This window comes from Schistocerca nitens, chromosome 2 (assembly GCF_023898315.1).
Source record: "Schistocerca nitens isolate TAMUIC-IGC-003100 chromosome 2, iqSchNite1.1, whole genome shotgun sequence".
Taxonomy (NCBI): Eukaryota; Metazoa; Arthropoda; class Insecta; order Orthoptera; family Acrididae; genus Schistocerca; species Schistocerca nitens.
In genome coordinates, this window is record NC_064615.1 from 306,083,159 (window position 1) to 306,108,211 (window position 25,053).

At 53.1% G+C, this 25,053-nt stretch overlaps 52 non-coding genes across 52 annotated transcripts; 10 read left to right on the forward strand and 42 right to left on the reverse strand.

Moving 5' to 3' along the window:
* Nucleotides 1-125: 125 nt before the first annotated feature.
* Trnae-uuc (transfer RNA glutamic acid (anticodon UUC)) lies at nt 126-197 on the reverse strand. The gene has a single exon. It is a non-coding gene; the product is annotated as a tRNA-Glu (tRNA).
* Nucleotides 198-502: 305 nt separating this feature from the next.
* Nucleotides 503-575, reverse strand: Trnam-cau (transfer RNA methionine (anticodon CAU)). Its single transcript has one exon. It is a non-coding gene; the product is annotated as a tRNA-Met (tRNA).
* A 380-nt stretch (nt 576-955) lies between these two features.
* On the reverse strand, nt 956-1,026 carry Trnag-gcc (transfer RNA glycine (anticodon GCC)). The gene has a single exon. It is a non-coding gene; the product is annotated as a tRNA-Gly (tRNA).
* A 2,762-nt stretch (nt 1,027-3,788) lies between these two features.
* Nucleotides 3,789-3,860, forward strand: Trnag-ucc (transfer RNA glycine (anticodon UCC)). The gene has a single exon. It is a non-coding gene; the product is annotated as a tRNA-Gly (tRNA).
* A 602-nt stretch (nt 3,861-4,462) lies between these two features.
* Trnai-aau (transfer RNA isoleucine (anticodon AAU)) lies at nt 4,463-4,536 on the reverse strand. The gene has a single exon. It is a non-coding gene; the product is annotated as a tRNA-Ile (tRNA).
* A 198-nt stretch (nt 4,537-4,734) lies between these two features.
* Nucleotides 4,735-4,806, reverse strand: Trnae-uuc (transfer RNA glutamic acid (anticodon UUC)). Its single transcript has one exon. It is a non-coding gene; the product is annotated as a tRNA-Glu (tRNA).
* Nucleotides 4,807-5,111: 305 nt separating this feature from the next.
* On the reverse strand, nt 5,112-5,184 carry Trnam-cau (transfer RNA methionine (anticodon CAU)). Its single transcript has one exon. It is a non-coding gene; the product is annotated as a tRNA-Met (tRNA).
* Nucleotides 5,185-5,564: 380 nt separating this feature from the next.
* Nucleotides 5,565-5,635, reverse strand: Trnag-gcc (transfer RNA glycine (anticodon GCC)). The gene has a single exon. It is a non-coding gene; the product is annotated as a tRNA-Gly (tRNA).
* Nucleotides 5,636-5,975: 340 nt separating this feature from the next.
* Trnag-ucc (transfer RNA glycine (anticodon UCC)) lies at nt 5,976-6,047 on the forward strand. The gene has a single exon. It is a non-coding gene; the product is annotated as a tRNA-Gly (tRNA).
* A 602-nt stretch (nt 6,048-6,649) lies between these two features.
* On the reverse strand, nt 6,650-6,723 carry Trnai-aau (transfer RNA isoleucine (anticodon AAU)). The gene has a single exon. It is a non-coding gene; the product is annotated as a tRNA-Ile (tRNA).
* Nucleotides 6,724-6,921: 198 nt separating this feature from the next.
* Trnae-uuc (transfer RNA glutamic acid (anticodon UUC)) lies at nt 6,922-6,993 on the reverse strand. The gene has a single exon. It is a non-coding gene; the product is annotated as a tRNA-Glu (tRNA).
* A 305-nt stretch (nt 6,994-7,298) lies between these two features.
* Nucleotides 7,299-7,371, reverse strand: Trnam-cau (transfer RNA methionine (anticodon CAU)). Its single transcript has one exon. It is a non-coding gene; the product is annotated as a tRNA-Met (tRNA).
* Nucleotides 7,372-7,751: 380 nt separating this feature from the next.
* Trnag-gcc (transfer RNA glycine (anticodon GCC)) lies at nt 7,752-7,822 on the reverse strand. Its single transcript has one exon. It is a non-coding gene; the product is annotated as a tRNA-Gly (tRNA).
* Nucleotides 7,823-8,162: 340 nt separating this feature from the next.
* On the forward strand, nt 8,163-8,234 carry Trnag-ucc (transfer RNA glycine (anticodon UCC)). Its single transcript has one exon. It is a non-coding gene; the product is annotated as a tRNA-Gly (tRNA).
* Nucleotides 8,235-8,836: 602 nt separating this feature from the next.
* On the reverse strand, nt 8,837-8,910 carry Trnai-aau (transfer RNA isoleucine (anticodon AAU)). Its single transcript has one exon. It is a non-coding gene; the product is annotated as a tRNA-Ile (tRNA).
* Nucleotides 8,911-9,108: 198 nt separating this feature from the next.
* Trnae-uuc (transfer RNA glutamic acid (anticodon UUC)) lies at nt 9,109-9,180 on the reverse strand. Its single transcript has one exon. It is a non-coding gene; the product is annotated as a tRNA-Glu (tRNA).
* Nucleotides 9,181-9,485: 305 nt separating this feature from the next.
* Trnam-cau (transfer RNA methionine (anticodon CAU)) lies at nt 9,486-9,558 on the reverse strand. Its single transcript has one exon. It is a non-coding gene; the product is annotated as a tRNA-Met (tRNA).
* Nucleotides 9,559-9,938: 380 nt separating this feature from the next.
* Nucleotides 9,939-10,009, reverse strand: Trnag-gcc (transfer RNA glycine (anticodon GCC)). Its single transcript has one exon. It is a non-coding gene; the product is annotated as a tRNA-Gly (tRNA).
* Nucleotides 10,010-10,349: 340 nt separating this feature from the next.
* Trnag-ucc (transfer RNA glycine (anticodon UCC)) lies at nt 10,350-10,421 on the forward strand. Its single transcript has one exon. It is a non-coding gene; the product is annotated as a tRNA-Gly (tRNA).
* Nucleotides 10,422-11,023: 602 nt separating this feature from the next.
* Trnai-aau (transfer RNA isoleucine (anticodon AAU)) lies at nt 11,024-11,097 on the reverse strand. Its single transcript has one exon. It is a non-coding gene; the product is annotated as a tRNA-Ile (tRNA).
* Nucleotides 11,098-11,295: 198 nt separating this feature from the next.
* Trnae-uuc (transfer RNA glutamic acid (anticodon UUC)) lies at nt 11,296-11,367 on the reverse strand. The gene has a single exon. It is a non-coding gene; the product is annotated as a tRNA-Glu (tRNA).
* Nucleotides 11,368-11,672: 305 nt separating this feature from the next.
* On the reverse strand, nt 11,673-11,745 carry Trnam-cau (transfer RNA methionine (anticodon CAU)). Its single transcript has one exon. It is a non-coding gene; the product is annotated as a tRNA-Met (tRNA).
* A 380-nt stretch (nt 11,746-12,125) lies between these two features.
* Trnag-gcc (transfer RNA glycine (anticodon GCC)) lies at nt 12,126-12,196 on the reverse strand. Its single transcript has one exon. It is a non-coding gene; the product is annotated as a tRNA-Gly (tRNA).
* A 340-nt stretch (nt 12,197-12,536) lies between these two features.
* Trnag-ucc (transfer RNA glycine (anticodon UCC)) lies at nt 12,537-12,608 on the forward strand. The gene has a single exon. It is a non-coding gene; the product is annotated as a tRNA-Gly (tRNA).
* Nucleotides 12,609-13,205: 597 nt separating this feature from the next.
* Nucleotides 13,206-13,279, reverse strand: Trnai-aau (transfer RNA isoleucine (anticodon AAU)). Its single transcript has one exon. It is a non-coding gene; the product is annotated as a tRNA-Ile (tRNA).
* Nucleotides 13,280-13,477: 198 nt separating this feature from the next.
* On the reverse strand, nt 13,478-13,549 carry Trnae-uuc (transfer RNA glutamic acid (anticodon UUC)). Its single transcript has one exon. It is a non-coding gene; the product is annotated as a tRNA-Glu (tRNA).
* A 305-nt stretch (nt 13,550-13,854) lies between these two features.
* On the reverse strand, nt 13,855-13,927 carry Trnam-cau (transfer RNA methionine (anticodon CAU)). Its single transcript has one exon. It is a non-coding gene; the product is annotated as a tRNA-Met (tRNA).
* A 380-nt stretch (nt 13,928-14,307) lies between these two features.
* Trnag-gcc (transfer RNA glycine (anticodon GCC)) lies at nt 14,308-14,378 on the reverse strand. The gene has a single exon. It is a non-coding gene; the product is annotated as a tRNA-Gly (tRNA).
* Nucleotides 14,379-14,718: 340 nt separating this feature from the next.
* Nucleotides 14,719-14,790, forward strand: Trnag-ucc (transfer RNA glycine (anticodon UCC)). The gene has a single exon. It is a non-coding gene; the product is annotated as a tRNA-Gly (tRNA).
* A 602-nt stretch (nt 14,791-15,392) lies between these two features.
* Trnai-aau (transfer RNA isoleucine (anticodon AAU)) lies at nt 15,393-15,466 on the reverse strand. Its single transcript has one exon. It is a non-coding gene; the product is annotated as a tRNA-Ile (tRNA).
* Nucleotides 15,467-15,664: 198 nt separating this feature from the next.
* Nucleotides 15,665-15,736, reverse strand: Trnae-uuc (transfer RNA glutamic acid (anticodon UUC)). Its single transcript has one exon. It is a non-coding gene; the product is annotated as a tRNA-Glu (tRNA).
* Nucleotides 15,737-16,041: 305 nt separating this feature from the next.
* Trnam-cau (transfer RNA methionine (anticodon CAU)) lies at nt 16,042-16,114 on the reverse strand. The gene has a single exon. It is a non-coding gene; the product is annotated as a tRNA-Met (tRNA).
* A 380-nt stretch (nt 16,115-16,494) lies between these two features.
* Trnag-gcc (transfer RNA glycine (anticodon GCC)) lies at nt 16,495-16,565 on the reverse strand. Its single transcript has one exon. It is a non-coding gene; the product is annotated as a tRNA-Gly (tRNA).
* Nucleotides 16,566-16,905: 340 nt separating this feature from the next.
* On the forward strand, nt 16,906-16,977 carry Trnag-ucc (transfer RNA glycine (anticodon UCC)). Its single transcript has one exon. It is a non-coding gene; the product is annotated as a tRNA-Gly (tRNA).
* A 602-nt stretch (nt 16,978-17,579) lies between these two features.
* Nucleotides 17,580-17,653, reverse strand: Trnai-aau (transfer RNA isoleucine (anticodon AAU)). The gene has a single exon. It is a non-coding gene; the product is annotated as a tRNA-Ile (tRNA).
* A 198-nt stretch (nt 17,654-17,851) lies between these two features.
* Nucleotides 17,852-17,923, reverse strand: Trnae-uuc (transfer RNA glutamic acid (anticodon UUC)). Its single transcript has one exon. It is a non-coding gene; the product is annotated as a tRNA-Glu (tRNA).
* Nucleotides 17,924-18,228: 305 nt separating this feature from the next.
* On the reverse strand, nt 18,229-18,301 carry Trnam-cau (transfer RNA methionine (anticodon CAU)). Its single transcript has one exon. It is a non-coding gene; the product is annotated as a tRNA-Met (tRNA).
* A 380-nt stretch (nt 18,302-18,681) lies between these two features.
* Trnag-gcc (transfer RNA glycine (anticodon GCC)) lies at nt 18,682-18,752 on the reverse strand. Its single transcript has one exon. It is a non-coding gene; the product is annotated as a tRNA-Gly (tRNA).
* Nucleotides 18,753-19,092: 340 nt separating this feature from the next.
* Trnag-ucc (transfer RNA glycine (anticodon UCC)) lies at nt 19,093-19,164 on the forward strand. Its single transcript has one exon. It is a non-coding gene; the product is annotated as a tRNA-Gly (tRNA).
* A 602-nt stretch (nt 19,165-19,766) lies between these two features.
* Nucleotides 19,767-19,840, reverse strand: Trnai-aau (transfer RNA isoleucine (anticodon AAU)). Its single transcript has one exon. It is a non-coding gene; the product is annotated as a tRNA-Ile (tRNA).
* A 198-nt stretch (nt 19,841-20,038) lies between these two features.
* On the reverse strand, nt 20,039-20,110 carry Trnae-uuc (transfer RNA glutamic acid (anticodon UUC)). The gene has a single exon. It is a non-coding gene; the product is annotated as a tRNA-Glu (tRNA).
* Nucleotides 20,111-20,415: 305 nt separating this feature from the next.
* Nucleotides 20,416-20,488, reverse strand: Trnam-cau (transfer RNA methionine (anticodon CAU)). Its single transcript has one exon. It is a non-coding gene; the product is annotated as a tRNA-Met (tRNA).
* Nucleotides 20,489-20,868: 380 nt separating this feature from the next.
* On the reverse strand, nt 20,869-20,939 carry Trnag-gcc (transfer RNA glycine (anticodon GCC)). The gene has a single exon. It is a non-coding gene; the product is annotated as a tRNA-Gly (tRNA).
* Nucleotides 20,940-21,279: 340 nt separating this feature from the next.
* On the forward strand, nt 21,280-21,351 carry Trnag-ucc (transfer RNA glycine (anticodon UCC)). The gene has a single exon. It is a non-coding gene; the product is annotated as a tRNA-Gly (tRNA).
* A 733-nt stretch (nt 21,352-22,084) lies between these two features.
* Nucleotides 22,085-22,158, reverse strand: Trnai-aau (transfer RNA isoleucine (anticodon AAU)). Its single transcript has one exon. It is a non-coding gene; the product is annotated as a tRNA-Ile (tRNA).
* A 198-nt stretch (nt 22,159-22,356) lies between these two features.
* Nucleotides 22,357-22,428, reverse strand: Trnae-uuc (transfer RNA glutamic acid (anticodon UUC)). Its single transcript has one exon. It is a non-coding gene; the product is annotated as a tRNA-Glu (tRNA).
* Nucleotides 22,429-22,733: 305 nt separating this feature from the next.
* Trnam-cau (transfer RNA methionine (anticodon CAU)) lies at nt 22,734-22,806 on the reverse strand. Its single transcript has one exon. It is a non-coding gene; the product is annotated as a tRNA-Met (tRNA).
* A 380-nt stretch (nt 22,807-23,186) lies between these two features.
* Trnag-gcc (transfer RNA glycine (anticodon GCC)) lies at nt 23,187-23,257 on the reverse strand. Its single transcript has one exon. It is a non-coding gene; the product is annotated as a tRNA-Gly (tRNA).
* A 340-nt stretch (nt 23,258-23,597) lies between these two features.
* Trnag-ucc (transfer RNA glycine (anticodon UCC)) lies at nt 23,598-23,669 on the forward strand. Its single transcript has one exon. It is a non-coding gene; the product is annotated as a tRNA-Gly (tRNA).
* Nucleotides 23,670-24,271: 602 nt separating this feature from the next.
* Trnai-aau (transfer RNA isoleucine (anticodon AAU)) lies at nt 24,272-24,345 on the reverse strand. The gene has a single exon. It is a non-coding gene; the product is annotated as a tRNA-Ile (tRNA).
* A 198-nt stretch (nt 24,346-24,543) lies between these two features.
* Trnae-uuc (transfer RNA glutamic acid (anticodon UUC)) lies at nt 24,544-24,615 on the reverse strand. The gene has a single exon. It is a non-coding gene; the product is annotated as a tRNA-Glu (tRNA).
* A 305-nt stretch (nt 24,616-24,920) lies between these two features.
* Trnam-cau (transfer RNA methionine (anticodon CAU)) lies at nt 24,921-24,993 on the reverse strand. Its single transcript has one exon. It is a non-coding gene; the product is annotated as a tRNA-Met (tRNA).
* Between the last annotated feature and the right edge of the window lie 60 nt (nt 24,994-25,053).

The window sequence follows — 25,053 nt, forward strand, 5'->3', positions numbered from 1 at the left end:
GGATGTCTGCTTCCCTCGTCTATACTCTGCTGACGGTCACGAAACAGTAGATATATTGCGAGCAGGACGGGAAACGGCAGCTCGGACAGCTCAAACTTGTCACGATTCGTGTGGAAAAAGTTCCGTTCCGGTACCGGGAATCGAACCCGGGCCTCCTGGGTGAAAGCCAGGTATCCTAGCCACTAGACCACACCGGATGTGGGCGTTCCTGCGGCGGATCGGACGGTCGCTTGTAGCATTTCGTGTCGTGTCCCGCGTCGGCGCCCTTCTCTCTTTGCGAGCGTCTTTGCGCATACTGACTGGCAAGGCGCGCACCTCAAACGTCTCAGAGCAATGTTTTTGGCTTCATGCTGTGCTAGGAGAAGAGGAAAAGGGAAGCTGTAAGTAGCAATAACAGGGAGTAAACATTTTCCCGCTGAAGCGTTGAAAACGTTGTGGATAAAAAACAAGAAATAAGTTGGTGCCCTAGCAACAGCATCACCATCAGTCACAGAAAATTAAATGCCCCGGGTGAGGATCGAACTCACGACCTTAAGATTATGAGACTTACGCGCTGCCTACTGCGCTACCGAGGCACAGGTGAAGCGCTTGTCCTGGAAACTGGGTAAGTACCACACCCAATGTTAGACGTAAAGACACTGTACTTCCTGGATAACGTGTTCTGTTGCTACACGTGCATTGCCAGCCCAGTTGATTGCGGTGTTGCTGCAGATTTGCAAACGATAGGCAGCACTCCTTGTCGTTAACGTTCAGTGCCTCGGAGGCACCTGGACACAGCAACTTGCGAGGCCAGGCCGACGCTAGTCTGTAGAACACCATGCGAGCGTCCTAGTGGGGACCCGCGAGTGCTGCGTTCTCGGTTCTTCTCAAGGGAATCCTGCTATACATTCATGTGGATCGTGCATCTCAAGCGCGCAAGCCACACGGCAGCATTATCGTGGGAAAAGCAAAATGATGCATCGGCCGGGAATCGAACCCGGGCCGCCCGCGTGGCAGGCGAGCATTCTACCACTGAACCACCGATGCTCGGGCCGGTAGTAACTGCACGCTGCTTCCCGAGCAGATGTCTCAAGGGAAAGTGGGACTGCCGTCAAGCGCCGTAGCATTCTGTCGAGAAGATGCTGCAGACGCTGAATCCTGCACTGTACTGCTTAACACTCTCTGTACCAGGCCTATTTTATGCACCCGTCCCTAGAAACCGGGCAATTTTACCAATATTAAAAAAATTACTGCATCAAATCTACTGTTTGGATTGTGGCAAATTTGGTACCATCTTGAAGCTGCACATTTCTACTTTAATTCTGAGTGAAAGAAACTACTTTACAATGCACAGCTTTAAGGTACAGTTATAGAAATCACTTAGATGTTTTAAGAATTTAGAAAAAGTCATACGAATAAGGGAATACAATTGTGATTTATTTTTAACCAAAATTGTGGCACTACATTACATGTTTCTGATAGTATACAGTATTACATATAAATTTCACACAGAATCATATTGTTTTTTAGTGTGGAAAATTTTAAAGCAAGGTTCCAGGCAGAGTGCAACGCCACACTGTTCACATTCGTATCGTGTCTCTTTGCGAGAAGCCTTGCCACTCTGTTTCTTGCTCCTGGAACTGCACACGTGACACACACGAGCAGCATACTTCTTAGTAGTTGCAGGTATGTGCTGCAAAAAATGTCTCTTTGTTAGCCGACCTACAGTTCCTTCATTTCTTGGAATGAATTCAAGTGTGTCGTCTTCAACAAGCTGAACTGCAAGCACTGTTATAAAGTCTGTTATTGTAATATTCTTCCTGTGCACTGCATTGTACAGCCAAAATGCATTTGATACTCCCATAAGCAGCAAATGGAAATATAATTTTCGCCACCATTTCACAGTTCTGTGCTGGAACGGATTGTACTGCAGGCGTTGGTCTCCAATATCCACTCCAATTTTATTGAGGTTGTAATCAAGTACCTGAAGTGGTTTCAATACTACAGACCCATTTCTCTTAGTATGCGTACCAAATGTTGCTTGATGCCTTGTAGACAATGTATACACATCTCTCTTATCTTTCCACTTCATTGCCAATACATTATCTTTACGCCGAAAAGACATTTCGCCCTTTTTCAGCTTAGCAGATACTAAATCTTTAGGCAATCCTTTCCTGGATTTGTTCACAGTACCAACAGCTCCAGTGCCTTTCTCTGCCAGTTGCTGAAATAGCTCTGGACTGGAATAAAATCGATCTAAATACACAGTGTGGCCTTTGTTCAGCAAGCTGCTGTCAGACAACAATCGCAAAATAACCGCAGACGAAGAATTGTCAACAATATGCTTACCAGCATAAACTTCAAAATTTACAACATAGCCACTACTGGCTTCAGCAACAGCATATACTTTCAGTCCATACTTATGAGGCTTATTTTGCATGTAAACACGGAAACTCACACGACCTCGAAATGGGCAAATTCCTTCATCAATTGTCACTTTTTCTGAGGGACGATATGCCTGGATACATCGCTCCTTCAAATTATTATAATATGGCAAAACTTTGTAAAGTGGATGAAATCCATCTTCGCCTGGTTTTTTCTGATTTGAATTGTCAACAAGATGCAAGCATGACAGTATCTGAGTGAAACGCAAACGGCTCATGACATGGGGACAAAAGTTACAACTAAGAACAGGATTAGTGCTCCAATGGTCCGCAATTTTTGGCTTTTTCGAAACACACATGTGGAAAATAATACCCAAGAAACGCCTCATCTCACTTATAGTCACTGGCTTCCACGAACTCAAAACTGAATGGGGCTTCAGATTATTTCCTCTTCTTTTCTTCTGTATTGTCTGTGATGCATACAAATTTGTCTGTCTCTTGAGTTCATTTACGTCACTGTCAGTAAGGAACACTTTACTGCAATCCAGTACAGAACTCGACTCATCAATATCCACTAGTATCTGCCTGGGTGTCGTGTTGACAGGCAGAGGTCGGTAGGTGTCAACTGCAGTCCACTCACTGTCTTTCGGATACGGCACAGCTGCTGGATTTGAAGCAACACCTTCAACATCATTCTCGTCTTCATCTGAAGACAAACTGTCATCAATCTCGTCTTCTAAAAAGAATATCACATTATGTGTAACTACATACATCGTTTACACATGTTCAACAGATATGTGCGTACTGCACAATTACGTGGAAAATTCGGAAATACGTACCTTCAAACACACCATTGCATTCAGAATCGTCTGAATCACTCTCTACATTATCCAGAGTGTCGCTATGATTGATCAAATCCGCAATTTCTGCGTCTGATAAACCGCGCCGAAACATGATGACAAACAACTGAATGATATACAGACTGAGAACGCAAAGATAAGTTTTAACATGAATTACAGCGCTGCCGTGACATCTATGGACGCATTTTGTTAATAAACATCTGAAAAACGTATAGCGCTGGCCAAACCCGTAGAAATAACGTTGCAGTGTTTTGAATGAAATTAAATGTAGCGGCCCGTAAATTTTACGGGCTTGGTGATTTTCGCGCGATCCCAGGCCCGTAAATTTTACGGGCTTGGCGCTTAGAGTGTTAAAAATGCCGCCAGAACGCGGTCCTCTGCGTACTCTTGCGTCGCCGGCGCCGACTCTTGCCAAGGATGCGAAATGTGCGCGGATACGCTGTCCGAACGCGCCTGGATGTGCTCCCCTAGCCTACCTCGAAATGCGCCTGCCAGGTACGATCACCTTCGGCCGCTGCCGACAGGCGGGAAGCCGACACAGCGCGGCGTCGGGGCGCTCGCTTGTGCGGTGGTGGTGTAATGGTCAGCATAGTTGCCTTCCAAGCAGTTGGTCCGGGTTCGATTCCCGGCCACCGCAACAGGCTTTTTAATGTCACGTATGAGTACTTTCGCCACGCGCCCTTAACTTAATGTTTTTTCCCCCTCTTACTCGCTGCAGACCAGCCTATAGTGTGTCTCGACTGTCTCGACTTGTCTCGACTTTGCTCAGCTGACGCGAGAGCTGACGCTCTCCAATCGGCCTATATCAAAACGACAAGCACGAGAAACGACTGAGAGAGGTAAGGAGAGGCGAGGCGATGTACACACAGCACGCCCGTTCATTTCACGGTGGCGTCTCCCTGACCGAATCGGGCTGTAGCTCCGAAAACAAAGGAGAAAGAAAAATAGGAAGTAAAACTGCCAACAGTACCCTGTGTCCCCATGCGCTCTCCCGCCCAAGTACCGACAAGGGCCAAAGTTGTTACGCATCGGCAATCGGACATTTCCTTTCATCTTCTCTTTATCGGTTGAGAACCAGTGTATTCAACATATTATGGCCATTGCCGAGTGAATGCTGTAGCGCTTCCCGACAAGTCGGGTTCGGATCCTCTGTCAACTTCCACGCAGGGTGATGATGTTTTGGTCATCACACTCGCCAGCTGAAATCGGCGCTGCCTTTTCGTGGTAGTAAAAGCGTTGTGGCCCGTGGGGGGATCGAACCCACGACCTTCGCGTTATTAGCACGACGCTCTAACCAACTGAGCTAACGGGCCTCGACAGTTGCGCTCGCTCAGCCCTACGCTGCAAACGTATGGCATGAAGCCGTACACCATTTCTATGGTCGTCGGATGTCTGCTTCCCTCGTCTATACTCTGCTGACGGTCACGAAACAGTAGATATATTGCGAGCAGGACGGGAAACGGCAGCTCGGACAGCTCAAACTTGTCACGATTCGTGTGGAAAAAGTTCCGTTCCGGTACCGGGAATCGAACCCGGGCCTCCTGGGTGAAAGCCAGGTATCCTAGCCACTAGACCACACCGGATGTGGGCGTTCCTGCGGCGGATCGGACGGTCGCTTGTAGCATTTCGTGTCGTGTCCCGCGTCGGCGCCCTTCTCTCTTTGCGAGCGTCTTTGCGCATACTGACTGGCAAGGCGCGCACCTCAAACGTCTCAGAGCAATGTTTTTGGCTTCATGCTGTGCTAGGAGAAGAGGAAAAGGGAAGCTGTAAGTAGCAATAACAGGGAGTAAACATTTTCCCGCTGAAGCGTTGAAAACGTTGTGGATAAAAAACAAGAAATAAGTTGGTGCCCTAGCAACAGCATCACCATCAGTCACAGAAAATTAAATGCCCCGGGTGAGGATCGAACTCACGACCTTAAGATTATGAGACTTACGCGCTGCCTACTGCGCTACCGAGGCACAGGTGAAGCGCTTGTCCTGGAAACTGGGTAAGTACCACACCCAATGTTAGACGTAAAGACACTGTACTTCCTGGATAACGTGTTCTGTTGCTACACGTGCATTGCCAGCCCAGTTGATTGCGGTGTTGCTGCAGATTTGCAAACGATAGGCAGCACTCCTTGTCGTTAACGTTCAGTGCCTCGGAGGCACCTGGACACAGCAACTTGCGAGGCCAGGCCGACGCTAGTCTGTAGAACACCATGCGAGCGTCCTAGTGGGGACCCGCGAGTGCTGCGTTCTCGGTTCTTCTCAAGGGAATCCTGCTATACATTCATGTGGATCGTGCATCTCAAGCACGCAAGCCACACGGCAGCATTATCGTGGGAAAAGCAAAATGATGCATCGGCCGGGAATCGAACCCGGGCCGCCCGCGTGGCAGGCGAGCATTCTACCACTGAACCACCGATGCTCGGGCCGGTAGTAACTGCACGCTGCTTCCCGAGCAGATGTCTCAAGGGAAAGTGGGACTGCCGTCAAGCGCCGTAGCATTCTGTCGAGAAGATGCTGCAGACGCTGAATCCTGCACTGTACTGCTTAAAAATGCCGCCAGAACGCGGTCCTCTGCGTACTCTTGCGTCGCCGGCGCCGACTCTTGCCAAGGATGCGAAATGTGCGCGGATACGCTGTCCGAACGCGCCTGGATGTGCTCCCCTAGCCTACCTCGAAATGCGCCTGCCAGGTACGATCACCTTCGGCCGCTGCCGACAGGCGGGAAGCCGACACAGCGCGGCGTCGGGGCGCTCGCTTGTGCGGTGGTGGTGTAATGGTCAGCATAGTTGCCTTCCAAGCAGTTGGTCCGGGTTCGATTCCCGGCCACCGCAACAGGCTTTTTAATGTCACGTATGAGTACTTTCGCCACGCGCCCTTAACTTAATGTTTTTTCCCCCTCTTACTCGCTGCAGACCAGCCTATAGTGTGTCTCGACTGTCTCGACTTGTCTCGACTTTGCTCAGCTGACGCGAGAGCTGACGCTCTCCAATCGGCCTATATCAAAACGACAAGCACGAGAAACGACTGAGAGAGGTAAGGAGAGGCGAGGCGATGTACACACAGCACGCCCGTTCATTTCACGGTGGCGTCTCCCTGACCGAATCGGGCTGTAGCTCCGAAAACAAAGGAGAAAGAAAAATAGGAAGTAAAACTGCCAACAGTACCCTGTGTCCCCATGCGCTCTCCCGCCCAAGTACCGACAAGGGCCAAAGTTGTTACGCATCGGCAATCGGACATTTCCTTTCATCTTCTCTTTATCGGTTGAGAACCAGTGTATTCAACATATTATGGCCATTGCCGAGTGAATGCTGTAGCGCTTCCCGACAAGTCGGGTTCGGATCCTCTGTCAACTTCCACGCAGGGTGATGATGTTTTGGTCATCACACTCGCCAGCTGAAATCGGCGCTGCCTTTTCGTGGTAGTAAAAGCGTTGTGGCCCGTGGGGGGATCGAACCCACGACCTTCGCGTTATTAGCACGACGCTCTAACCAACTGAGCTAACGGGCCTCGACAGTTGCGCTCGCTCAGCCCTACGCTGCAAACGTATGGCATGAAGCCGTACACCATTTCTATGGTCGTCGGATGTCTGCTTCCCTCGTCTATACTCTGCTGACGGTCACGAAACAGTAGATATATTGCGAGCAGGACGGGAAACGGCAGCTCGGACAGCTCAAACTTGTCACGATTCGTGTGGAAAAAGTTCCGTTCCGGTACCGGGAATCGAACCCGGGCCTCCTGGGTGAAAGCCAGGTATCCTAGCCACTAGACCACACCGGATGTGGGCGTTCCTGCGGCGGATCGGACGGTCGCTTGTAGCATTTCGTGTCGTGTCCCGCGTCGGCGCCCTTCTCTCTTTGCGAGCGTCTTTGCGCATACTGACTGGCAAGGCGCGCACCTCAAACGTCTCAGAGCAATGTTTTTGGCTTCATGCTGTGCTAGGAGAAGAGGAAAAGGGAAGCTGTAAGTAGCAATAACAGGGAGTAAACATTTTCCCGCTGAAGCGTTGAAAACGTTGTGGATAAAAAACAAGAAATAAGTTGGTGCCCTAGCAACAGCATCACCATCAGTCACAGAAAATTAAATGCCCCGGGTGAGGATCGAACTCACGACCTTAAGATTATGAGACTTACGCGCTGCCTACTGCGCTACCGAGGCACAGGTGAAGCGCTTGTCCTGGAAACTGGGTAAGTACCACACCCAATGTTAGACGTAAAGACACTGTACTTCCTGGATAACGTGTTCTGTTGCTACACGTGCATTGCCAGCCCAGTTGATTGCGGTGTTGCTGCAGATTTGCAAACGATAGGCAGCACTCCTTGTCGTTAACGTTCAGTGCCTCGGAGGCACCTGGACACAGCAACTTGCGAGGCCAGGCCGACGCTAGTCTGTAGAACACCATGCGAGCGTCCTAGTGGGGACCCGCGAGTGCTGCGTTCTCGGTTCTTCTCAAGGGAATCCTGCTATACATTCATGTGGATCGTGCATCTCAAGCGCGCAAGCCACACGGCAGCATTATCGTGGGAAAAGCAAAATGATGCATCGGCCGGGAATCGAACCCGGGCCGCCCGCGTGGCAGGCGAGCATTCTAGCACTGAACCACCGATGCTCGGGCCGGTAGTAACTGCACGCTGCTTCCCGAGCAGATGTCTCAAGGGAAAGTGGGACTGCCGTCAAGCGCCGTAGCATTCTGTCGAGAAGATGCTGCAGACGCTGAATCCTGCACTGTACTGCTTAAAAATGCCGCCAGAACGCGGTCCTCTGCGTACTCTTGCGTCGCCGGCGCCGACTCTTGCCAAGGATGCGAAATGTGCGCGGATACGCTGTCCGAACGCGCCTGGATGTGCTCCCCTAGCCTACCTCGAAATGCGCCTGCCAGGTACGATCACCTTCGGCCGCTGCCGACAGGCGGGAAGCCGACACAGCGCGGCGTCGGGGCGCTCGCTTGTGCGGTGGTGGTGTAATGGTCAGCATAGTTGCCTTCCAAGCAGTTGGTCCGGGTTCGATTCCCGGCCACCGCAACAGGCTTTTTAATGTCACGTATGAGTACTTTCGCCACGCGCCCTTAACTTAATGTTTTTTCCCCCTCTTACTCGCTGCAGACCAGCCTATAGTGTGTCTCGACTGTCTCGACTTGTCTCGACTTTGCTCAGCTGACGCGAGAGCTGACGCTCTCCAATCGGCCTATATCAAAACGACAAGCACGAGAAACGACTGAGAGAGGTAAGGAGAGGCGAGGCGATGTACACACAGCACGCCCGTTCATTTCACGGTGGCGTCTCCCTGACCGAATCGGGCTGTAGCTCCGAAAACAAAGGAGAAAGAAAAATAGGAAGTAAAACTGCCAACAGTACCCTGTGTCCCCATGCGCTCTCCCGCCCAAGTACCGACAAGGGCCAAAGTTGTTACGCATCGGCAATCGGACATTTCCTTTCATCTTCTCTTTATCGGTTGAGAACCAGTGTATTCAACATATTATGGCCATTGCCGAGTGAATGCTGTAGCGCTTCCCGACAAGTCGGGTTCGGATCCTCTGTCAACTTCCACGCAGGGTGATGATGTTTTGGTCATCACACTCGCCAGCTGAAATCGGCGCTGCCTTTTCGTGGTAGTAAAAGCGTTGTGGCCCGTGGGGGGATCGAACCCACGACCTTCGCGTTATTAGCACGACGCTCTAACCAACTGAGCTAACGGGCCTCGACAGTTGCGCTCGCTCAGCCCTACGCTGCAAACGTATGGCATGAAGCCGTACACCATTTCTATGGTCGTCGGATGTCTGCTTCCCTCGTCTATACTCTGCTGACGGTCACGAAACAGTAGATATATTGCGAGCAGGACGGGAAACGGCAGCTCGGACAGCTCAAACTTGTCACGATTCGTGTGGAAAAAGTTCCGTTCCGGTACCGGGAATCGAACCCGGGCCTCCTGGGTGAAAGCCAGGTATCCTAGCCACTAGACCACACCGGATGTGGGCGTTCCTGCGGCGGATCGGACGGTCGCTTGTAGCATTTCGTGTCGTGTCCCGCGTCGGCGCCCTTCTCTCTTTGCGAGCGTCTTTGCGCATACTGACTGGCAAGGCGCGCACCTCAAACGTCTCAGAGCAATGTTTTTGGCTTCATGCTGTGCTAGGAGAAGAGGAAAAGGGAAGCTGTAAGTAGCAATAACAGGGAGTAAACATTTTCCCGCTGAAGCGTTGAAAACGTTGTGGATAAAAAACAAGAAATAAGTTGGTGCCCTAGCAACAGCATCACCATCAGTCACAGAAAATTAAATGCCCCGGGTGAGGATCGAACTCACGACCTTAAGATTATGAGACTTACGCGCTGCCTACTGCGCTACCGAGGCACAGGTGAAGCGCTTGTCCTGGAAACTGGGTAAGTACCACACCCAATGTTAGACGTAAAGACACTGTACTTCCTGGATAACGTGTTCTGTTGCTACACGTGCATTGCCAGCCCAGTTGATTGCGGTGTTGCTGCAGATTTGCAAACGATAGGCAGCACTCCTTGTCGTTAACGTTCAGTGCCTCGGAGGCACCTGGACACAGCAACTTGCGAGGCCAGGCCGACGCTAGTCTGTAGAACACCATGCGAGCGTCCTAGTGGGGACCCGCGAGTGCTGCGTTCTCGGTTCTTCTCAAGGGAATCCTGCTATACATTCATGTGGATCGTGCATCTCAAGCGCGCAAGCCACACGGCAGCATTATCGTGGGAAAAGCAAAATGATGCATCGGCCGGGAATCGAACCCGGGCCGCCCGCGTGGCAGGCGAGCATTCTACCACTGAACCACCGATGCTCGGGCCGGTAGTAACTGCACGCTGCTTCCCGAGCAGATGTCTCAAGGGAAAGTGGGACTGCCGTCAAGCGCCGTAGCATTCTGTCGAGAAGATGCTGCAGACGCTGAATCCTGCACTGTACTGCTTAAAAATGCCGCCAGAACGCGGTCCTCTGCGTACTCTTGCGTCGCCGGCGCCGACTCTTGCCAAGGATGCGAAATGTGCGCGGATACGCTGTCCGAACGCGCCTGGATGTGCTCCCCTAGCCTACCTCGAAATGCGCCTGCCAGGTACGATCACCTTCGGCCGCTGCCGACAGGCGGGAAGCCGACACAGCGCGGCGTCGGGGCGCTCGCTTGTGCGGTGGTGGTGTAATGGTCAGCATAGTTGCCTTCCAAGCAGTTGGTCCGGGTTCGATTCCCGGCCACCGCAACAGGCTTTTTAATGTCACGTATGAGTACTTTCGCCACGCGCCCTTAACTTAATGTTTTTTCCCCCTCTTACTCGCTGCAGACCAGCCTATAGTGTGTCTCGACTGTCTCGACTTGTCTCGACTTTGCTCAGCTGACGCGAGAGCTGACGCTCTCCAATCGGCCTATATCAAAACGACAAGCACGAGAAACGACTGAGAGAGGTAAGGAGAGGCGAGGCGATGTACACACAGCACGCCCGTTCATTTCACGGTGGCGTCTCCCTGACCGAATCGGGCTGTAGCTCCGAAAACAAAGGAGAAAGAAAAATAGGAAGTAAAACTGCCAACAGTACCCTGTGTCCCCATGCGCTCTCCCGCCCAAGTACCGACAAGGGCCAAAGTTGTTACGCATCGGCAATCGGACATTTCCTTTCATCTTCTCTTTATCGGTTGAGAACCAGTGTATTCAACATATTATGGCCATTGCCGAGTGAATGCTGTAGCGCTTCCCGACAAGTCGGGTTCGGATCCTCTGTCAACTTCCACGCAGGGTGATGATGTTTTGGTCATCACACTCGCCAGCTGAAATCGGCGCTGCCTTTTCGTGGTAGTAAAAGCGTTGTGGCCCGTGGGGGGATCGAACCCACGACCTTCGCGTTATTAGCACGACGCTCTAACCAACTGAGCTAACGGGCCTCGACAGTTGCGCTCGCTCAGCCCTACGCTGCAAACGTATGGCATGAAGCCGTACACCATTTCTATGGTCGTCGGATGTCTGCTTCCCTCGTCTATACTCTGCTGACGGTCACGAAACAGTAGATATATTGCGAGCAGGACGGGAAACGGCAGCTCGGACAGCTCAAACTTGTCACGATTCGTGTGGAAAAAGTTCCGTTCCGGTACCGGGAATCGAACCCGGGCCTCCTGGGTGAAAGCCAGGTATCCTAGCCACTAGACCACACCGGATGTGGGCGTTCCTGCGGCGGATCGGACGGTCGCTTGTAGCATTTCGTGTCGTGTCCCGCGTCGGCGCCCTTCTCTCTTTGCGAGCGTCTTTGCGCATACTGACTGGCAAGGCGCGCACCTCAAACGTCTCAGAGCAATGTTTTTGGCTTCATGCTGTGCTAGGAGAAGAGGAAAAGGGAAGCTGTAAGTAGCAATAACAGGGAGTAAACATTTTCCCGCTGAAGCGTTGAAAACGTTGTGGATAAAAAACAAGAAATAAGTTGGTGCCCTAGCAACAGCATCACCATCAGTCACAGAAAATTAAATGCCCCGGGTGAGGATCGAACTCACGACCTTAAGATTATGAGACTTACGCGCTGCCTACTGCGCTACCGAGGCACAGGTGAAGCGCTTGTCCTGGAAACTGGGTAAGTACCACACCCAATGTTAGACGTAAAGACACTGTACTTCCTGGATAACGTGTTCTGTTGCTACACGTGCATTGCCAGCCCAGTTGATTGCGGTGTTGCTGCAGATTTGCAAACGATAGGCAGCACTCCTTGTCGTTAACGTTCAGTGCCTCGGAGGCACCTGGACACAGCAACTTGCGAGGCCAGGCCGACGCTAGTCTGTAGAACACCATGCGAGCGTCCTAGTGGGGACCCGCGAGTGCTGCGTTCTCGGTTCTTCTCAAGGGAATCCTGCTATACATTCATGTGGATCGTGCATCTCAAGCGCGCAAGCCACACGGCAGCATTATCGTGGGAAAAGCAAAATGATGCATCGGCCGGGAATCGAACCCGGGCCGCCCGCGTGGCAGGCGAGCATTCTACCACTGAACCACCGATGCTCGGGCCGGTAGTAACTGCACGCTGCTTCCCGAGCAGATGTCTCAAGGGAAAGTGGGACTGCCGTCAAGCGCCGTAGCATTCTGTCGAGAAGATGCTGCAGACGCTGAATCCTGCACTGTACTGCTTAAAAATGCCGCCAGAACGCGGTCCTCTGCGTACTCTTGCGTCGCCGGCGCCGACTCTTGCCAAGGATGCGAAATGTGCGCGGATACGCTGTCCGAACGCGCCTGGATGTGCTCCCCTAGCCTACCTCGAAATGCGCCTGCCAGGTACGATCACCTTCGGCCGCTGCCGACAGGCGGGAAGCCGACACAGCGCGGCGTCGGGGCGCTCGCTTGTGCGGTGGTGGTGTAATGGTCAGCATAGTTGCCTTCCAAGCAGTTGGTCCGGGTTCGATTCCCGGCCACCGCAACAGGCTTTTTAATGTCACGTATGAGTACTTTCGCCACGCGCCCTTAATGTTTTTTCCCCCTCTTACTCGCTGCAGACCAGCCTATAGTGTGTCTCGACTGTCTCGACTTGTCTCGACTTTGCTCAGCTGACGCGAGAGCTGACGCTCTCCAATCGGCCTATATCAAAACGACAAGCACGAGAAACGACTGAGAGAGGTAAGGAGAGGCGAGGCGATGTACACACAGCACGCCCGTTCATTTCACGGTGGCGTCTCCCTGACCGAATCGGGCTGTAGCTCCGAAAACAAAGGAGAAAGAAAAATAGGAAGTAAAACTGCCAACAGTACCCTGTGTCCCCATGCGCTCTCCCGCCCAAGTACCGACAAGGGCCAAAGTTGTTACGCATCGGCAATCGGACATTTCCTTTCATCTTCTCTTTATCGGTTGAGAACCAGTGTATTCAACATATTATGGCCATTGCCGAGTGAATGCTGTAGCGCTTCCCGACAAGTCGGGTTCGGATCCTCTGTCAACTTCCACGCAGGGTGATGATGTTTTGGTCATCACACTCGCCAGCTGAAATCGGCGCTGCCTTTTCGTGGTAGTAAAAGCGTTGTGGCCCGTGGGGGGATCGAACCCACGACCTTCGCGTTATTAGCACGACGCTCTAACCAACTGAGCTAACGGGCCTCGACAGTTGCGCTCGCTCAGCCCTACGCTGCAAACGTATGGCATGAAGCCGTACACCATTTCTATGGTCGTCGGATGTCTGCTTCCCTCGTCTATACTCTGCTGACGGTCACGAAACAGTAGATATATTGCGAGCAGGACGGGAAACGGCAGCTCGGACAGCTCAAACTTGTCACGATTCGTGTGGAAAAAGTTCCGTTCCGGTACCGGGAATCGAACCCGGGCCTCCTGGGTGAAAGCCAGGTATCCTAGCCACTAGACCACACCGGATGTGGGCGTTCCTGCGGCGGATCGGACGGTCGCTTGTAGCATTTCGTGTCGTGTCCCGCGTCGGCGCCCTTCTCTCTTTGCGAGCGTCTTTGCGCATACTGACTGGCAAGGCGCGCACCTCAAACGTCTCAGAGCAATGTTTTTGGCTTCATGCTGTGCTAGGAGAAGAGGAAAAGGGAAGCTGTAAGTAGCAATAACAGGGAGTAAACATTTTCCCGCTGAAGCGTTGAAAACGTTGTGGATAAAAAACAAGAAATAAGTTGGTGCCCTAGCAACAGCATCACCATCAGTCACAGAAAATTAAATGCCCCGGGTGAGGATCGAACTCACGACCTTAAGATTATGAGACTTACGCGCTGCCTACTGCGCTACCGAGGCACAGGTGAAGCGCTTGTCCTGGAAACTGGGTAAGTACCACACCCAATGTTAGACGTAAAGACACTGTACTTCCTGGATAACGTGTTCTGTTGCTACACGTGCATTGCCAGCCCAGTTGATTGCGGTGTTGCTGCAGATTTGCAAACGATAGGCAGCACTCCTTGTCGTTAACGTTCAGTGCCTCGGAGGCACCTGGACACAGCAACTTGCGAGGCCAGGCCGACGCTAGTCTGTAGAACACCATGCGAGCGTCCTAGTGGGGACCCGCGAGTGCTGCGTTCTCGGTTCTTCTCAAGGGAATCCTGCTATACATTCATGTGGATCGTGCATCTCAAGCACGCAAGCCACACGGCAGCATTATCGTGGGAAAAGCAAAATGATGCATCGGCCGGGAATCGAACCCGGGCCGCCCGCGTGGCAGGCGAGCATTCTACCACTGAACCACCGATGCTCGGGCCGGTAGTAACTGCACGCTGCTTCCCGAGCAGATGTCTCAAGGGAAAGTGGGACTGCCGTCAAGCGCCGTAGCATTCTGTCGAGAAGATGCTGCAGACGCTGAATCCTGCACTGTACTGCTTAAAAATGCCGCCAGAACGCGGTCCTCTGCGTACTCTTGCGTCGCCGGCGCCGACTCTTGCCAAGGATGCGAAATGTGCGCGGATACGCTGTCCGAACGCGCCTGGATGTGCTCCCCTAGCCTACCTCGAAATGCGCCTGCCAGGTACGATCACCTTCGGCCGCTGCCGACAGGCGGGAAGCCGACACAGCGCGGCGTCGGGGCGCTCGCTTGTGCGGTGGTGGTGTAATGGTCAGCATAGTTGCCTTCCAAGCAGTTGGTCCGGGTTCGATTCCCGGCCACCGCAACAGGCTTTTTAATGTCACGTATGAGTACTTTCGCCACGCGCCCTTAACTTAATGTTTTTTCCCCCTCTTACTCGCTGCAGACCAGCCTATAGTGTGTCTCGACTGTCTCGACTTGTCTCGACTTTGCTCAGCTGACGCGAGAGCTGACGCTCTCCAATCGGCCTATATCAAAACGACAAGCACGAGAAACGACTGAGAGAGGTAAGGAGAGGCGAGGCGATGTACACACAGCACGCCCGTTCATTTCACGGTGGCGTCTCCCTGACCGAATCGGGCTGTAGCTCCGAAAACAAAGGAGAAAGAAAAATAGGAAGTAAAACTGCCAACAGTACCCTGTGTCCCCATGCGCTCTCCCGCCCAAGTACCGACAAGGGCCAAAGTTGTTACGCATCGGCAATCGGACATTTCCTTTCATCTTCTCTTTATCGGTTGAGAACCAGTGTATTCAACATATTATGGCCATTGCCGAGTGAATGCTGTAGCGCTTCCCGACAAGTCGGGTTCGGATCCTCTGTCAACTTCCACGCAGGGTGATGATGTTTTGGTCATCACACTCGCCAGCTGAAATCGGCGCTGCCTTTTCGTGGTAGTAAAAGCGTTGTGGCCCGTGGGGGGATCGAACCCACGACCTTCGCGTTATTAGCACGACGCTCTAACCAACTGAGCTAACGGGCCTCGACAGTTGCGCTCGCTCAGCCCTACGCTGCAAACGTATGGCATGAAGCCGTACACCATTTCTATGGTCGTCGGATGTCTGCTTCCCTCGTCTATACTCTGCTGACGGTCACGAAACAGTAGATATATTGCGAGCAGGACGGGAAACGGCAGCTCGGACAGCTCAAACTTGTCACGATTCGTGTGGAAAAAGTTCCGTTCCGGTACCGGGAATCGAACCCGGGCCTCCTGGGTGAAAGCCAGGTATCCTAGCCACTAGACCACACCGGATGTGGGCGTTCCTGCGGCGGATCGGACGGTCGCTTGTAGCATTTCGTGTCGTGTCCCGCGTCGGCGCCCTTCTCTCTTTGCGAGCGTCTTTGCGCATACTGACTGGCAAGGCGCGCACCTCAAACGTCTCAGAGCAATGTTTTTGGCTTCATGCTGTGCTAGGAGAAGAGGAAAAGGGAAGCTGTAAGTAGCAATAACAGGGAGTAAACATTTTCCCGCTGAAGCGTTGAAAACGTTGTGGATAAAAAACAAGAAATAAGTTGGTGCCCTAGCAACAGCATCACCATCAGTCACAGAAAATTAAATGCCCCGGGTGAGGATCGAACTCACGACCTTAAGATTATGAGACTTACGCGCTGCCTACTGCGCTACCGAGGCACAGGTGAAGCGCTTGTCCTGGAAACTGGGTAAGTACCACACCCAATGTTAGACGTAAAGACACTGTACTTCCTGGATAACGTGTTCTGTTGCTACACGTGCATTGCCAGCCCAGTTGATTGCGGTGTTGCTGCAGATTTGCAAACGATAGGCAGCACTCCTTGTCGTTAACGTTCAGTGCCTCGGAGGCACCTGGACACAGCAACTTGCGAGGCCAGGCCGACGCTAGTCTGTAGAACACCATGCGAGCGTCCTAGTGGGGACCCGCGAGTGCTGCGTTCTCGGTTCTTCTCAAGGGAATCCTGCTATACATTCATGTGGATCGTGCATCTCAAGCACGCAAGCCACACGGCAGCATTATCGTGGGAAAAGCAAAATGATGCATCGGCCGGGAATCGAACCCGGGCCGCCCGCGTGGCAGGCGAGCATTCTACCACTGAACCACCGATGCTCGGGCCGGTAGTAACTGCACGCTGCTTCCCGAGCAGATGTCTCAAGGGAAAGTGGGACTGCCGTCAAGCGCCGTAGCATTCTGTCGAGAAGATGCTGCAGACGCTGAATCCTGCACTGTACTGCTTAAAAATGCCGCCAGAACGCGGTCCTCTGCGTACTCTTGCGTCGCCGGCGCCGACTCTTGCCAAGGATGCGAAATGTGCGCGGATACGCTGTCCGAACGCGCCTGGATGTGCTCCCCTAGCCTACCTCGAAATGCGCCTGCCAGGTACGATCACCTTCGGCCGCTGCCGACAGGCGGGAAGCCGACACAGCGCGGCGTCGGGGCGCTCGCTTGTGCGGTGGTGGTGTAATGGTCAGCATAGTTGCCTTCCAAGCAGTTGGTCCGGGTTCGATTCCCGGCCACCGCAACAGGCTTTTTAATGTCACGTATGAGTACTTTCGCCACGCGCCCTTAACTTAATGTTTTTTCCCCCTCTTACTCGCTGCAGACCAGCCTATAGTGTGTCTCGACTGTCTCGACTTGTCTCGACTTTGCTCAGCTGACGCGAGAGCTGACGCTCTCCAATCGGCCTATATCAAAACGACAAGCACGAGAAACGACTGAGAGAGGTAAGGAGAGGCGAGGCGATGTACACACAGCACGCCCGTTCATTTCACGGTGGCGTCTCCCTGACCGAATCGGGCTGTAGCTCCGAAAACAAAGGAGAAAGAAAAATAGGAAGTAAAACTGCCAACAGTACCCTGTGTCCCCATGCGCTCTCCCGCCCAAGTACCGACAAGGGCCAAAGTTGTTACGCATCGGCAATCGGACATTTCCTTTCATCTTCTCTTTATCGGTTGAGAACCAGTGTATTCAACATATTATGGCCATTGCCGAGTGAATGCTGTAGCGCTTCCCGACAAGTCGGGTTCGGATCCTCTGTCAACTTCCACGCAGGGTGATGATGTTTTGGTCATCACACTCGCCAGCTGAAATCGGCGCTGCCTTTTCGTGGTAGTAAAAGCGTTGTGGCCCGTGGGGGGATCGAACCCACGACCTTCGCGTTATTAGCACGACGCTCTAACCAACTGAGCTAACGGGCCTCGACAGTTGCGCTCGCTCAGCCCTACGCTGCAAACGTATGGCATGAAGCCGTACACCATTTCTATGGTCGTCGGATGTCTGCTTCCCTCGTCTATACTCTGCTGACGGTCACGAAACAGTAGATATATTGCGAGCAGGACGGGAAACGGCAGCTCGGACAGCTCAAACTTGTCACGATTCGTGTGGAAAAAGTTCCGTTCCGGTACCGGGAATCGAACCCGGGCCTCCTGGGTGAAAGCCAGGTATCCTAGCCACTAGACCACACCGGATGTGGGCGTTCCTGCGGCGGATCGGACGGTCGCTTGTAGCATTTCGTGTCGTGTCCCGCGTCGGCGCCCTTCTCTCTTTGCGAGCGTCTTTGCGCATACTGACTGGCAAGGCGCGCACCTCAAACGTCTCAGAGCAATGTTTTTGGCTTCATGCTGTGCTAGGAGAAGAGGAAAAGGGAAGCTGTAAGTAGCAATAACAGGGAGTAAACATTTTCCCGCTGAAGCGTTGAAAACGTTGTGGATAAAAAACAAGAAATAAGTTGGTGCCCTAGCAACAGCATCACCATCAGTCACAGAAAATTAAATGCCCCGGGTGAGGATCGAACTCACGACCTTAAGATTATGAGACTTACGCGCTGCCTACTGCGCTACCGAGGCACAGGTGAAGCGCTTGTCCTGGAAACTGGGTAAGTACCACACCCAATGTTAGACGTAAAGACACTGTACTTCCTGGATAACGTGTTCTGTTGCTACACGTGCATTGCCAGCCCAGTTGATTGCGGTGTTGCTGCAGATTTGCAAACGATAGGCAGCACTCCTTGTCGTTAACGTTCAGTGCCTCGGAGGCACCTGGACACAGCAACTTGCGAGGCCAGGCCGACGCTAGTCTGTAGAACACCATGCGAGCGTCCTAGTGGGGACCCGCGAGTGCTGCGTTCTCGGTTCTTCTCAAGGGAATCCTGCTATACATTCATGTGGATCGTGCATCTCAAGCGCGCAAGCCACACGGCAGCATTATCGTGGGAAAAGCAAAATGATGCATCGGCCGGGAATCGAACCCGGGCCGCCCGCGTGGCAGGCGAGCATTCTACCACTGAACCACCGATGCTCGGGCCGGTAGTAACTGCACGCTGCTTCCCGAGCAGATGTCTCAAGGGAAAGTGGGACTGCCGTCAAGCGCCGTAGCATTCTGTCGAGAAGATGCTGCAGACGCTGAATCCTGCACTGTACTGCTTAAAAATGCCGCCAGAACGCGGTCCTCTGCGTACTCTTGCGTCGCCGGCGCCGACTCTTGCCAAGGATGCGAAATGTGCGCGGATACGCTGTCCGAACGCGCCTGGATGTGCTCCCCTAGCCTACCTCGAAATGCGCCTGCCAGGTACGATCACCTTCGGCCGCTGCCGACAGGCGGGAAGCCGACACAGCGCGGCGTCGGGGCGCTCGCTTGTGCGGTGGTGGTGTAATGGTCAGCATAGTTGCCTTCCAAGCAGTTGGTCCGGGTTCGATTCCCGGCCACCGCAACAGGCTTTTTAATGTCACGTATGAGTACTTTCGCCACGCGCCCTTAACTTAATGTTTTTTCCCCCTCTTACTCGCTGCAGACCAGCCTATAGTGTGTCTCGACTGTCTCGACTTGTCTCGACTTTGCTCAGCTGACGCGAGAGCTGACGCTCTCCAATCGGCCTATATCAAAACGACAAGCACGAGAAACGACTGAGAGAGGTAAGGAGAGGCGAGGCGATGTACACACAGCACGCCCGTTCATTTCACGGTGGCGTCTCCCTGACCGAATCGGGCTGTAGCTCCGAAAACAAAGGAGAAAGAAAAATAGGAAGTAAAACTGCCAACAGTACCCTGTGTCCCCATGCGCTCTCCCGCCCAAGTACCGACAAGGGCCAAAGTTGTTACGCATCGGCAATCGGACATTTCCTTTCATCTTCTCTTTATCGGTTGAGAACCAGTGTATTCAACATATTATGGCCATTGCCGAGTGAATGCTGTAGCGCTTCCCGACAAGTCGGGTTCGGATCCTCTGTCAACTTCCACGCAGGGTGATGATCTTTTGGTCATCACACTCGCCAGCTGAAATCGGCGCTGCCTTTTCGTGGTAGTAAAAGCGTTGTGGCCCGTGGGGGGATCGAACCCACGACCTTCGCGTTATTAGCACGACGCTCTAACCAACTGAGCTAACGGGCCTCGACAGTTGCGCTCGCTCAGCCCTACGCTGCAAACGTATGGCATGAAGCCGTACACCATTTCTATGGTCGTCGGATGTCTGCTTCCCTCGTCTATACTCTGCTGACGGTCACGAAACAGTAGATATATTGCGAGCAGGACGGGAAACGGCAGCTCGGACAGCTCAAACTTGTCACGATTCGTGTGGAAAAAGTTCCGTTCCGGTACCGGGAATCGAACCCGGGCCTCCTGGGTGAAAGCCAGGTATCCTAGCCACTAGACCACACCGGATGTGGGCGTTCCTGCGGCGGATCGGACGGTCGCTTGTAGCATTTCGTGTCGTGTCCCGCGTCGGCGCCCTTCTCTCTTTGCGAGCGTCTTTGCGCATACTGACTGGCAAGGCGCGCACCTCAAACGTCTCAGAGGAATGTTTTTGGCTTCATGCTGTGCTAGGAGAAGAGGAAAAGGGAAGCTGTAAGTAGCAATAACAGGGAGTAAACATTTTCCCGCTGAAGCGTTGAAAACGTTGTGGATAAAAAACAAGAAATAAGTTGGTGCCCTAGCAACAGCATCACCATCAGTCACAGAAAATTAAATGCCCCGGGTGAGGATCGAACTCACGACCTTAAGATTATGAGACTTACGCGCTGCCTATTGCGCTACCGAGGCACAGGTGAAGCGCTTGTCCTGGAAACTGGGTAAGTACCACACCCAATGTTAGACGTAAAGACACTGTACTTCCTGGATAACGTGTTCTGTTGCTACACGTGCATTGCCAGCCCAGTTGATTGCGGTGTTGCTGCAGATTTGCAAACGATAGGCAGCACTCCTTGTCGTTAACGTTCAGTGCCTCGGAGGCACCTGGACACAGCAACTTGCGAGGCCAGGCCGACGCTAGTCTGTAGAACACCATGCGAGCGTCCTAGTGGGGACCCGCGAGTGCTGCGTTCTCGGTTCTTCTCAAGGGAATCCTGCTATACATTCATGTGGATCGTGCACCTCAAGCGCGCAAGCCACACGGCAGCATTATCGTGGGAAAAGCAAAATGATGCATCGGCCGGGAATCGAACCCGGGCCGCCCGCGTGGCAGGCGAGCATTCTACCACTGAACCACCGATGCTCGGGCCGGTAGTAACTGCACGCTGCTTCCCGAGCAGATGTCTCAAGGGAAAGTGGGACTGCCGTCAAGCGCCGTAGCATTCTGTCGAGAAGATGCTGCAGACGCTGAATCCTGCACTGTACTGCTTAAAAATGCCGCCAGAACGCGGTCCTCTGCGTACTCTTGCGTCGCCGGCGCCGACTCTTGCCAAGGATGCGAAATGTGCGCGGATACGCTGTCCGAACGCGCCTGGATGTGCTCCCCTAGCCTACCTCGAAATGCGCCTGCCAGGTACGATCGCCTTCGGCCGCTGCCGACAGGCGGGAAGCCGACACAGCGCGGCGTCGGGGCGCTCGCTTGTGCGGTGGTGGTGTAATGGTCAGCATAGTTGCCTTCCAAGCAGTTGGTCCGGGTTCGATTCCCGGCCACCGCAACAGGCTTTTTAATGTCACGTATGAGTACTTTCGCCACGCGCCCTTAACTTAATGTTTTTTCCCCCTCTTACTCGCTGCAGACCAGCCTATAGTGTGTCTCGACTGTCTCGACTTGTCTCGACTTGACTTGTCTCGACTTGTCTCGACTTGTACTTGTCTCGACTTGTCTCGACTTGTCTCGACTTGTCTCGACTTGTCTCGACTTGTCTCGACTTGTCTCGACTTGTCTCGACTTGTCTCGACTTGTCTCGACTTTGCTCAGCTGACGCGAGAGCTGACGCTCTCCAATCGGCCTATATCAAAACGGCAAGCACGAGAAACGACTGAGAGAGGTAAGGAGAGGCGAGGCGATGTACACACAGCACGCCCGTTCATTTCACGGTGGCGTCTCCCTGACCGAATCGGGCTGTAGCTCCGAAAACAAAGGAGAAAGAAAAATAGGAAGTAAAACTGCCAACAGTACCCTGTGTCCCCATGCGCTCTCCCGCCCAAGTACCGACAAGGGCCAAAGTTGTTACGCATCGGCAATCGGACATTTCCTTTCATCTTCTCTTTATCGGTTGAGAACCAGTGTATTCAACATATTATGGCCATTGCCGAGTGAATGCTGTAGCGCTTCCCGACAAGTCGGGTTCGGATCCTCTGTCAACTTCCACGCAGGGTGATGATGTTTTGGTCATCACACTCGCCAGCTGAAATCGGCGCTGCCTTTTCGTGGTAGTAAAAGCGTTGTGGCCCGTGGGGGGATCGAACCCACGACCTTCGCGTTATTAGCACGACGCTCTAACCAACTGAGCTAACGGGCCTCGACCGTTGCGCTCGCTCAGCCCTACGCTGCAAACGTATGGCATGAAGCCGTACACCATTTCTATGGTCGTCGGATGTCTGCTTCCCTCGTCTATACTCTGCTGACGGTCACGAAACAGTAGATATATTGCGAGCAGGACGGGAAACGGCAGCTCGGACAGCTCAAACTTGTCACGATTCGTGTGGAAAAAGTTCCGTTCCGGTACCGGGAATCGAACCCGGGCCTCCTGGGTGAAAGCCAGGTATCCTAGCCACTAGACCACACCGGATGTGGGCGTTCCTGCGGCGGATCGGACGGTCGCTTGTAGCATTTCGTGTCGTGTCCCGCGTCGGCGCCCTTCTCTCTTTGCGAGCGTCTTTGCGCATACTGACTGGCAAGGCGCGCACCTCAAACGTCTCAGAGCAATGTTTTTGGCTTCATGCTGTGCTAGGAGAAGAGGAAAAGGGAAGCTGTAAGTAGCAATAACAGGGAGTAAACATTTTCCCGCTGAAGCGTTGAAAACGTTGTGGATAAAAAACAAGAAATAAGTTGGTGCCCTAGCAACAGCATCACCATCAGTCACAGAAAATTAAATGCCCCGGGTGAGGATCGAACTCACGACCTTAAGATTATGAGACTTACGCGCTGCCTACTGCGCTACCGAGGCACAGGTGAAGCGCTTGTCCTGGAAACTGGGTAAGTACCACACCCAATGTTAGACGTAAAGACACTGTACTTCCTGGATAACGTGTTCTGTTGCTACACGTGCATTGCCAGCCCAGTTGATTGCGGTGTTGCTGCAGATTTGCAAACGATAGGCAGCACTCCTTGTCGTTAACGTTCAGTGCCTCGGAGGCACCTGGACACAGCAACTTGCGAGGCCAGGCCGACGCTAGTCTGTAGAACACCATGCGAGCGTCCTAGTGGGGACCCGCGAGTGCTGCGTTCTCGGTTCTTCTCAAGGGAATCCTGCTATACATTCATGTGGATCGTGCATCTCAAGCGCGCAAGCCACACGGCAGCATTATCGTGGGAAAAGCAAAATGATGCATCGGCCGGGAATCGAACCCGGGCCGCCCGCGTGGCAGGCGAGCATTCTACCACTGAACCACCGATGCTCGGGCCGGTAGTAACTGCACGCTGCTTCCCGAGCAGATGTCTCAAGGGAAAGTGGGACTGCCGTCAAGCGCCGTAGCATTCTGTCGAGAAGATGCTGCAGACGCTGAATCCTGCACTGTACTGCTTAAAAATGCCGCCAGAACGCGGTCCTCTGCGTACTCTTGCGTCGCCGGCGCCGACTCTTGCCAAGGATGCGAAATGTGCGCGGATACGCTGTCCGAACGCGCCTGGATGTGCTCCCCTAGCCTACCTCGAAATGCGCCTGCCAGGTACGATCACCTTCGGCCGCTGCCGACAGGCGGGAAGCCGACACAGCGCGGCGTCGGGGCGCTCGCTTGTGCGGTGGTGGTGTAATGGTCAGCATAGTTGCCTTCCAAGCAGTTGGTCCGGGTTCGATTCCCGGCCACCGCAACAGGCTTTTTAATGTCACGTATGAGTACTTTCGCCACGCGCCCTTAACTTAATGTTTTTTCCCCCTCTTACTCGCTGCAGACCAGCCTATAGTGTGTCTCGACTGTCTCGACTTGTCTCGACTTTGCTCAGCTGACGCGAGAGCTGACGCTCTCCAATCGGCCTATATCAAAACGACAAGCACGAGAAACGACTGAGAGAGGTAAGGAGAGGCGAGGCGATGTACACACAGCACGCCCGTTCATTTCACGGTGGCGTCTCCCTGACCGAATCGGGCTGTAGCTCCGAAAACAAAGGAGAAAGAAAAATAGGAAGTAAAACTGCCAACAGTACCCTGTGTCCCCATGCGCTCTCCCGCCCAAGTACCGACAAGGGCCAAAGTTGTTACGCATCGGCAATCGGACATTTCCTTTCATCTTCTCTTTATCGGTTGAGAACCAGTGTATTCAACATATTATGGCCATTGCCGAGTGAATGCTGTAGCGCTTCCCGACAAGTCGGGTTCGGATCCTCTGTCAACTTCCACGCAGGGTGATGATGTTTTGGTCATCACACTCGCCAGCTGAAATCGGCGCTGCCTTTTCGTGGTAGTAAAAGCGTTGTGGCCCGTGGGGGGATCGAACCCACGACCTTCGCGTTATTAGCACGACGCTCTAACCAACTGAGCTAACGGGCCTCGACAGTTGCGCTCGCTCAGCCCTACGCTGCAAACGTATGGCATGGAGCCGTACACCATTTCTATGGTCGGCGGATGTCTGCTTCCCTCGTCTATACTCTGCTGACGGTCACGAAACAGTAGATATATTGCGAGCAGGACGGGAAACGGCAGCTCGGACAGCTCAAACTTGTCACGATTCGTGTGGAAAAAGTTCCGTTCCGGTACCGGGAATCGAACCCGGGCCTCCTGGGTGAAAGCCAGGTATCCTAGCCACTAGACCACACCGGATGTGGGCGTTCCTGCGGCGGATCGGACGGTCGCTTGTAGCATTTCGTGTCGTGTCCCGCGTCGGCGCCCTTCTCTCTTTGCGAGCGTCTTTGCGCATACTGACTGGCAAGGCGCGCACCTCAAACGTCTCAGAGCAATGTTTTTGGCTTCATGCTGTGCTAGGAGAAGAGGAAAAGGGAAGCTGTAAGTAGCAATAACAGGGAGTAAACATTTTCCCGCTGAAGCGTTGAAAACGTTGTGGATAAAAAACAAGAAATAAGTTGGTGCCCTAGCAACAGCATCACCATCAGTCACAGAAAATTAAATGCCCCGGGTGAGGATCGAACTCACGACCTTAAGATTATGAGACTTACGCGCTGCCTACTGCGCTACCGAGGCACAGGTGAAGCGCTTGTCCTGGAAACTGGGTAAGTACCACACCCAATGTTAGACGTAAAG